This window comes from Fulmarus glacialis, unplaced genomic scaffold, assembly GCF_000690835.1.
Source record: "Fulmarus glacialis isolate BGI_N327 unplaced genomic scaffold, ASM69083v1 scaffold32472, whole genome shotgun sequence".
NCBI lineage: Eukaryota > Metazoa > Chordata > Aves > Procellariiformes > Procellariidae > Fulmarus > Fulmarus glacialis.
The window spans coordinates 19,103-30,103 of record NW_009200305.1 but is presented as its reverse complement, the minus strand read 5'-3'; positions in this window follow the sequence as shown (position 1 = coordinate 30,103).

Here is an 11,001-nt window from a genome sequence, read left to right as displayed (position 1 = left end):
TCTGTTTGCAGACTGATTTTTTTCAACCCAAGCATGCACAGAAACACCATGCTAGTATTTCAAAGCATCAATTTTGTAACATCCTTATGTATAAGGTTTTGGTTTTATTTTAATGAGGGTAATTACTAATATTTGTGTAAAGTTGTCCTGCTCAGTTCTGATCCTGTGCATCTGACAATGCTTGACTTTTAAATTTATTTGTCATGCTTCAATAAATATTTCTTCATAAAGAATATTCATAGACTTAAGTCATTGCTCCAAGCATTAGCATCACAGCTTTCTTCTTTTGCTGTGTTTCATTGTGACTTATTATTAACTGACTTCCTTTTCAAAAAATAAATTATTTTGGTTTATATTTGACACAGTCCTGCTGGTACTTGATATTATGTCATTGTGCTAGGGCTGCCCTTATGTTTATTCTAGCAAACAAGGTTTGTTAGAATTTCTAATCAGATCTTCTTTCAACTTGCTTGGCTTATACTCTTGTTTTGGAAAGCTTTATTTTGGGGTTTTACGCTGGTTTCATTGTTGTTTTTTTTTTTTTAAATAATGTTCAGATAGCCGTTGCGGTCAGCTTAGGATCTACACTCACAATTTTTCTTTGACCTGTTTATTAGAATACCACATAACTCAGAAGATAGTCATTCTGATTGCTGGCACATTTCCCTTCTTTTCCCTTTGATCTATAAAATAACTGCTCTGTAAGCTGACCTCTTAGGCAATTCCTTGTAAATAAAATGTGCCTTTCCCAGAGAGGTTCCTGCACAGATCACAAGGCTGAAGCTGTTGGCCTCGCGTAGTGGAAGTGTTCCCAGCCTGAGTTTTCTCTGGAACAGTGGTTGGAAGAGTTGACAGCTATGTGGATGTGTGGCAGCAGGAAACATTTGGCTGATCAAGCAGTGTTTTGCCTATAACTTTTGAGAAGTTTGTCTACTATGAACAAGATGCATCTCTTAGTTTGGAAACCCCCACTTCTGGTGAGCCCTTGTTCAGCTTCTGCAGGAGTGCTGCACGGTCCTTTAAGGGCTGTGGGCACTTCACACACAGCACTGTGTGTCTCTTTGTGTGTGGAGGGGGGTGTTTTCCTTTGCAGATGCTTGTTGTCACTAGCTTCTAGGAAAAAATTGAACTGGTACAGCCACTGCTTCCACTTCTCTGCCAGATGTCTTACCATGCTAAGATGATTAGCTTTATTTGCTTCAGTTTTGCATGCTCAGAATGAAATTAGGAAAGTTATTTCAGCGACAAATGTCAGGGTAAGTCCTATACTGACCTGTACTTTGTTGAAATGCAGTTACTAATGGAGTCACTGGTTGATTTACTCAACAATAGGACTACTTAGGATGCCTTTTCAGCATGGAGTATTGCCCCAGATTTTTACAGAATGAGTAGGAACATTTGATGATGCATCAAAATAGGGAAGATCTGAAACTCAGAATCTGCAGGAGTGCTACGAAGGAGTGCTACCATTTGAAAAAAAAAAGAGAATTATGTTAAAGATTGACTAGTTTACTGATCCTGCAGCCTTTACTTGTACCTTTATTTTTATTCTCATTCTCATGATCTGGAAGACTAAGATTAACACGCGTATGTGTATATATATAGTATGCACAGCACCAAGCAAAAGTTTACTTTTTTCCTCACTGAGTTTGATGGGTTGTTGAAGTTTGTGGTGAACTTTGTCCTGCAAAATTCTGAGTTTCACTTTTCAATGAGGGATTCTCAACAGCTTCCAGGACTGGATCTGAACAGGGCTGAATAGCTGGTAGCTAGCAAAGAGGAGCTTTCCTTTTGCAATGTTCCATTTGAAGCAGTATAAGCAACACCGAAACTCCAGTAATGTAACGATTACCTGATCCCTGCTGTTGCGTGCTAGAGTGATAAGGCTTTGGAAAATGTATCAGCTGAACCAAGACATGCAGAATGAAAGCCTTTGCAACAGCATCCTGAGGGAAATGGAAGAAAGAACCTGCATTTTGCTATTTGTACAGTGACTCTGGTATTATCAGTGTAAATCTGCAGAAGTACAAGGAGACACGAGAAAGGCCAAAAGAATAAAGACTCGGTTACTGTAGAAGCTAAGCCTCTAGCAACAAGTGTTCTCATTCATGGACGACTGACTGAGGGTTGCTCTGAGTTACTGTGAACACTTGTGTTTAGAGAGTGACTCGGTATCTAGCGGTAAATTATAAAGGATTGGTCTTCCCTCTGCTGCTCAAGGATTTAGGAGCTACATGGGAAACTTCCAGCCCACTTGATGCCTGTGGCAACTTGTTCAGTCACAGGCTGAAGCATAATCCTTACATGTCTGTTTTCACTGGGTATTAAGTCAAGTGACTGGCAAACAGACAGAGACAGGAGTAGCCAGATTGCAAAGTTGCTGAACGGTGCTGTATTTATCTCTGTGTATTGCTTCAATGTATTGGACCATATTTCATGGTTCACAGAGAGGCCCTACACTGAGGTGACTCGTATATGGCATTTTCCCAGTTAACTGTAGAGGTTGTTTTTGAAGGGCTGTGTCTGTCATTTAGGAAACATGGAGCGGTAAGTGATAGAGCAGTTCAGCCTGCAGGTCACCTGCCTGAACAAAAGACTCACTATGACTTTAATTTACATTCCCAGCAGTGTAAGGGCCAAAAGTCCCAGTGATATTCAGAAAGTGAAATGGAATATGGGCTGTGGGCAGCTCCCAAATAAGAGCTGTGGTTCAGCTGGAACATCATTGCGTGCAGTCATTCGCATCCGTGTTGGAAGGAAGTCGTGTCAGCTAATGTGCAACTGCTGCAGTATGGAGCCCAGCATGTTCAGCAGCTGCTATGCAAGCAGCAAAACGAAAGTCCCTGACCCCTTTGCAGAAAGGGTGGGGCAGGTAACTTGGAGTGGGAATCCTCTCAACCATCCAGGTTTAGGAAGCAGAACTTACAGGTTGTTAGCAAATATCTGAATACATTTGAAAGTTGTGATCATTTAAGTTATTTCCTGTCAGAGAGAAGTGATTACAAGGAAGATTTTTTAAACAAATCATCAGTGTCCGAATGCAGGTAACTGAGCACAGCTCTTGGAAGCATTCTCTTTGAGGTGATAGCTGCCTTTCCCCTCAGCAGAATGTCTGTAGTTTGTCTTTATGTAAGCTCTCATGATCTTTTTTGGTATTTCAGTGGAAGCAACCCCTTTGTACACCTCTGATAGTAGGACCTATTCTTTGCTTTCTCTTGCCCCGTAAGGCAATTCATTGCCTTTCTTGCTTGCTCAGTTAGGGTGTTCAACGCAGAGAGTCTGCTGCCACCTGAACATGTGGAGGTGCCCGTGTCTCCAGGCACAAACCCATGCCAAAGTGGCAAAAAAGGGAGAAAGTTCTTCCTACGCTAAGAGCAAGGTTGATGAGAGGGCGCCTGTCTGAGTTCGGGAGGCCTGTGATTTCAAATCAGATGAAATGGACTGATTATGAGAGAGCCCTCAACCCCATTGTTGTCTTTTGCGAACACCTGCAGGAACAAATCTGCTACAGAGGAGACACCCAGTCAGTCATGGATGGTGACCCCAAAGGCAGGCATACTTGGAGAGACTGGAAAAGCTGCTTGGCCTCTTAAAGGGCCTCTTTAGGGGCTCCCTCCTTTTCTGAAACACAGCAATGAGATTACCTGTGGGTTTTTAAAAAAAAGTGTGACAGACTAATGCTTTGATTCAATGCATGGTCTGTGTGGCAATAAATCTCTCCTAGTACCATCAATTTTTTTTTCCCCAGAAGGGCAGTGTCCTGGCAGACAACAGCATGGCACATTTTCCTGTCTGTTAGTTGCCTCTTTTTAAAAAAATCTTTCCTTTGGCTTTTAGGAACATACTTCATGGTAGTAATTGCCAAAAGAATAACAGCCTGCAAGTGTCTTTGCTACACTCTTTTGAAGTCCCTCCCTCACTGCAAACCATCCAGCATTTATTAACCCTTTCCTGCATTGAAAACGCATTAACCTCTGAATGACCTTCTCTCACCCTCACCCTTTAGCCAAGTGCAAATAGACTGATTCATCCACACACGTTTCCATTACCATGCTTATCAAGGCTGAATAAATCCTATAGAAGTCCAAAATTAAGAAGAAATGGTGCATTCTGTCATGGATGGCAAAAATACTACATTTTCACATTCTCCATTGGGGTGAAAGATGTCTGCTGACAGAAGGGATAGCTGGGGCTGAGATACAAGTTTCTGTGCCGTAGCTCAACTGTTAGCTGAAGCATTAGCTTAATTTCTGACTCCGCATATAATGTTACCTATAGTTTCATTTCAGGGCTATAGTGAGTGAAACCAGAATGTGATTCTCAGTCAACTTTCAAAGACAGTGTAACATACGATATTAGTGAGACAAATATTGAATACAGTCAGAAAACGCCATGAATTAGTAGCATTATTGAAAGTTAGATAGTTTTAAAAGCAATTGGTAAATTCAGCAATATTTCTTGTACATGGTATTTTACGGATTATTTGCATCACTCCTTTTCTAGCACATGACTAAAACTGCTAACTGTAAAATCTGAATTAGTTTTCTTAAGGAGATGAGCTAAAGCTTTAAGGCAGCAATTAGGTAGGTATCTCTGGTTTTGATGCTGGAAATCCTGCATAGACAGGATTTTGCTTTCAGTATCCCTGCTTAATAGCTTGTAGCTTGCCACAGCCTGCAGAAGTAAACCACCTGCTAGCAAAAGAAGCAGTGGGTAATGTACAAAGTTTCTCTTCAGTTTTAGCTTTTAACTTGACTTTGTCTTATTTTAAGTAAATTAATCATAATACCTTCCTTTTGAAACCTTTGTGCTTCATAATACGTGCTCTAATTGTGGTTTTTACCCATACTTTGGCTATTTTAGCCCCATATAATGGCTAATTAATTCTGTACTCTGATACCTATCTTCTCCACTGCTGTGAAATGTACACTGTTGAATTTTTGTTGTTGTCAATTCTTAGGAAATGAGAAGCTTTGATTTTGGAGTTATCGAAGAGAAAACCACACACAGAACCTTTAATGAATCAAATGCTTATTTGCTGCCTGTGATTAGGATGTATAGCTAAGAGTCCATTATAACTTGCCTCTCTAAATTTTCACACAGAGGTCAGATAGTCTTAATCCTTTTGCCAAGGAATGAGGGAGGAAAGCATTGTACCCTCCTCCCTGCATACCTGCCTGAAGGCCAAGGACACAGCAACCTTGATAGCATTACACTGACAGTTCATTCGAAGATGTCCACAAAGGAGTTTTTTAAAAATAGACTCTAATTTGAAAATGTTAGTGGAATGTTTCGAAGCCAGAAAGTAGCCTTCCCTCACCCTTTCATTCCCTCGCTTGGATTTTCTCTCTTAGCTATGCTTTTGTATGAAAGCCAAGGAACAGACAAACTAAAGTAGGAAACCAGAACTCTGCATCCAAGTATCAGAGCAATTTGCTGCAGCACTACACTTGTAAGATTCACCTTTTTGTAACAAGTATGAATGACAGAAAAGATCTGCAGCATGAACCTGAGATCGTACTGTATATTCTTCTGTACCTGTACTAGAGGCTCTTGGGGACAGCAGTGGGACAAGTTGTACTCCGCCAGTTTTCATGAGTAAACGGCCTTGCAGGTGATAGAGGTTGCAGCAATCAAAACAAAGTCAATTGTGGCCAAGTCGCAGCTTTGTTAATGCAGTTCTTATTTCACAGAAGTTTCTTGCTATACATTTAAATCAAAACTGTTCTGCTATGCAGCACGTTTTTACAATCCATTTGCCTAATGGAACTGCAATACTGTTATGAAATAGCCTGATGGAGTTGCATAGGAAATGGCAACTGTTCATGTTTTTTCAAAATGTAACTGAAGAATATCACACATATGATTCATAAAATCTGTAGGAGATACAGTTGTTAAGTTTCTAAGTTTTAAGTCTGACGGCGGTTTATCCCCGTACAATTCCTAAGAACCAAACAGTTTTGTCATATTTGTAAAGTGTTTCTTTACTCATACTATTCAAAAGCTAAATGCTTAACTTTACAAATCCTTCCAGTGTCTGGGAGATGTTTGAAAACATTGGCAGCAGAGATGTACTTAAGTGCTTGCAGGATTAGGCACCATGGATGTAGTCTTCAGCAACTTGTACAACTTGGACTTTCCTTATTTACTCTGTCAAAACAGAAAAATACGTATTTAAAACTTTTAATCTGAAATAGTACAGGTTTCATGGTTTTAATGTATTAAAACAAGGGGCAAACCCAAAACACTTATCAGTATATCTTGCTTAAAACTTTCTCTTGGCTTCAAACCAATCTCTAATACATGCTGAATGAATGTAACAGATGTAACCAAAAAGAATACACATCTTACATATTCACCAACTGCTTCAGTATCAAAGTCATACCCTGTAGCTCTTGAATGTAATACTCATCTCCTGGCTTCAAGTTAATAATAATTAACTCTCCCACTAATTTTGAAATAATGGAAGGCTTTCCTTTATCTACTGATTAGTAAGCAACAAGGAAGAGACTTTGATGTCCTCCCCTTGGAATTGTTGTAATATTTTAGCTTAAGCCGCCTGACCTGATTTGTAAGGGTTCAAGTCAAGAAGGATTAAAATTTTCTCATAACTGAAAAACAGTTCTCTACTGCTAGCTCCTTTTGAGATTCTTCTCTTATCTCCAAGGTCAGGTAAAAACATCAAGGGATTAGAAATATACTCTGTCTGTGAGATAGCTCAAGACGACCTTGTAGTGTTCTCGCACATAAGAAAGTTCATTTATTTCTTCTTAATTAAACAGTGTGCTTAGGCTCAGAGGAAAACAGCACAAACAGCCTCCAGCAGCTTTAAAACTGATAGACCTTGCCTAATTTTCAAGCTGTTTCAAACATCTTCCACTTCTTTCTTTGATGAGTTTTAACAACTAATATTTTCGCAGGATGCTATTGCTCCAGAGTGGCTTTCTCTGCCTGTTACAGATTATTTAGATTTTCATGCCTAGTGAGCTATTTGTAAGATCAACTTTCTGTTTTCCTTAAGAAATCAAGGAGGATATCTTCTGCAGATTAATTATCTTCCACTGCATTGCTCCCATTATACTAGCTGTTAAGGGAACATTTCCTTTTTGCAGCAGTATACACGTGAAAGTAAGGTTTTTGAGGTATCTTTCTGTGTATCATGGGCTGGCATCCCTAAGCTACTTCCTAGTGAAATCAGGCTGTGCACTCTGTTCCTTTTGCACTGTCCTTTTTTCTTTTAAATTATTTTTATTATTTTATCCAAGTGATCTTTCATATTCCTGTTGTAGATAAAAATCCTTTTGGTCTGACATAGTGCTTTAAGTGACTGCTTTTTGAGCATGAAGTTATTATGTCCGTGCTGTTTAGAATACATACAGAGAAATACAATACGGTGTTTATTTCCACTGAATGCTAGGTGAAGTCAGTGGAAAAGTCTGCACAGATTACAGTGGGGTTTACCTGCGAGTGTCTTGCTCCCCGAAACACTTCGGCGATGCCTCATCCTTACTACTCACACGCACCCCCGTGTGGGCAAATTCCGTATCGTTCCCTCCTCCTCCTGGAGGATTTACTCCTTTCTGGAGTAAATCACCGAGAAGAGAAGCATCTTGCTGTCCCACCGTGGCATCCTCTAAAACATGGGGAGGATCTTTGACAAAGAAAAAAAATATTTAAATAGTGTGAATCTCTGAGTACACGTGCTTCATTTCTCCAGGTTGGTGCTGAGATTCAAAGGTTTTATAAGTCCGTGTAACTATCTTGACTTGCACAGCCTGATCGCATTGGGTAGAGGAGTATGAGAAAAAGGGTAACACACAGTCTCATTTGGTGAGAGGAACTGTTTCATGTCAGGTCAGGCTTGTGCATTTTATTTGTGAGCATGATGGTCTTTACATACCATACCATACCATACCATACCATACCGCACCGCACCGCACTGCACCACACCACACCACACCACATATTCTTCATTCACACCAGTAAGGGGAAGACTGCTGGAATGATAGCAAAAGCTGTAATGAGGTTTGCTGTAGTTCCCATTTTACAGCTCTTCAGTCTTCTATCAGTTTCTGAAGATTTCATACATGTTGCTATGAAACTTCATTACTCTCAATCATCAGTTTCTTCTGACAGACTCAGGCTTTAGAGTATGGAATGTGTAGAAAGATGTTTCCATTGCAACAAAATGACTGCAGTCCTTTTTTAAGGATTTTAAAATTGTGTATAATTGGGAGTGAAGTATCTTGCAGTAGAAAATGTGTTCCCTAACTAGACAATGAATTCTGACAGAATTCTGTATTTCAGCTGTACTTAGCCTAACTCAGGATATTTGCTATTCCACATTTTTTTTGCAGAGTAATAATCAGAAGACACCTGCAATTAAGCAAACTGTTTCTGAGGAGAAAATAACTGACCTTGATAGTAATCATCCCAGTGTAACGGAATATCTGAGTCGGGTGCATAGTTAAGTGAGGCATCACGGGCAGTGCTGTAGGTTAGAGATCTTCAGGACAAACATGCTCAGCTGAACTGTGAATCAGAGGGAGACACTTAAGGGCAGTAGGTGGTAAGAATTTTGTTCTAGAAGGACACAGCAGATCCTACAGAGTGAAATGTTTTACCCATATAGTTTCATTTGTCCATTGAAGTCAAATCTTGTACGACTGGGATAAATCAGAACCACAAACTGAAGGAATAACTTAAAATAATGTAGCAGTGTTATTATTAAAGTGGTGTGAATTCACAGTATGCTCTCTGTTCTGCACAAGAATCCATTTATGACCAGCTTTAAATATCCATCTTCCACTGTTTATTTACTACTGTTAGGGAACAAAATTTAACTGTTTCTCTACTGTTTTGGTTTTGTTTATTTGTTTAGGTTTTGGTGTGTGTTTTTTTTACTGTGAACAAATTTGCAGAATTCATATGGCTTAACTTTGAAGGGAAAGGAGGTCATTTCGCTAGCTGGATTTCCCATTCTGGTTCATAGCAGGAGCACACAGTTTTATACCAGCACAGCTGAGCCACCAGCACCCTCCAGGACAGAGAAGAAAATGTGGAAGGGGACTGGAACTCCTTCAGCTGGCAATGGAGGGTTTTTTCTGTTTGTAATTTGCCTGTTCACCCTAAACGTGGAGGAGGGGGGAGCTTAGCAGAGTGCAGCCCTGGCACATTAGAGCATTGACCCTATCTCTAAGTGCCCCAGTCTTTTGCTTCATTTGCTCTGTGTAGATCAGAGCATCCCAGATCATGTTCTCCTGGAGGATCTTCAGAACTCCACAGGTCTCTCTGAGCCCATTAATACACTTTCCATGACAGAAAGGTCCTCATCATGTCCTGAGTAACACCACAAGAGCACCTGACAGTGGTGCTTTGTGCCTTCTTCTCTAAGCCTCCTCGTATTTCCGCCTCTACCCAACGTGAGGCACCACTAAGGGCTGCCAAGGGCTGTGTTTGCCTGTGTGTAATGTATGTTACTCCCCTTTGTGAGAGCATTAAACTGTTGTGTTGTGGATGCGCACACAGAGCAACGGTGGTCACAGATAGTGAGGAGTAGCTGATAGTGATATAAACTGGGACTAGTTTGGCTATGCTTTGACATGCTTAACCAGACCTAAGTTAATTTAGGGGCTAGAGAGACATTGTAGCTCTATGCAAAATATTCACAGGTTCCCTTCCACACAGAAACATTTATTTTGAAAAGCCAAAACTGAAGCTGCATTAAATGAAGGAACAACTAATCCAGAATTTTTATTGAGGAAGGGTGGGGGATCTTATTTGAGACACTTGATAAAATCAACTTCAGTAAACCAGTTTAACCTGAAGTGTTCATGGAGATATATATTACAGCTGTCTTCCCATGGATCTGGTCTATGTTATTTATCATCTGCATTGTAAGAGTGTTTTGTTGTATTAGACATAAAAATACATAATACTGTGCTCTTCCCTCTGCTCTAAGAAACTGAAAGTCATTATGTTTTCCAGCAAATCTAATTGCATGAAGTATTCCTAACACAATACTCACAATTAATGTTTCCAAAAGAACAGCTAAACTGTAAAAGGAGAGCTGATATTAATACACATTGGATTAAATCTAATTGGTGAGTGTAAAGGAGGCTCCTCATATAAGGGAGCTTAAAACATACTTAGCTGACAGATTTTTCCTTCCTCCTCTATTCTGCAAGAACACTCGGATCAGTCAAAGATATTCAAACACCCTGGGCTTTTCCAGGAAATGTTGGAGTATGTAGGCAAAAGAGAGAGAAAGGAGAATCTTCGAGCACACACAGTTGACTAATGCTGGTGCAAGACGTGAAAAAAATACAGGGCCGCAAGCAAGGGAATAGAAATCAGTTATTTGAGTCATCAGTAGAGCAAGATTTCAAACATTATTTTTTAAATAAATGCAATTGTGATTAAATAGGACCTTCATTTTAGGAGTTTCTCTAAGGTAGAACAGTCGGAAAAGATGCAAATGCTTGATATGGTAACTAGTCTCCTGCCTGTACTTACATCACTACCCAAAAGAAATCCTAAAAAGAAACACTAAAATGAATTCTGATAAACTCGTTGGTAATAAATTAAATGTTCTAGTAGATAACTTACTGCAACTTACTCATGAAACCGCCTTGTTTCTTCCCCTTTTGGTAACGGACATAAAACTTTACAATATGCAGTACAAGTCTGTAATGTTTTAGTCATTATGAGCTGAAAATGCAATCTTGCTGTGTTAAACAGACTGTTTGTTAGGTCACAGGTTACAAATAATGCTTGGCTATAGAAATAGCTGTTCCACAGAAGATGCTCCAGAAGTAGCTGCTTGGCTGTTTAAAACACCGACAGAAGAAATGTATTGCCTTTTGCAAATTCCAGTTCTAAAAAAACCTGCAATCTGTAATTCAATTAAAAGTCCTGAGACTGAACTAACAAGAGTTGTGCCAGTCACTTGATCTCTTAATTGCCTGCTGCTGAATCGTCTCTGCCTGACCCGCTGTGGAG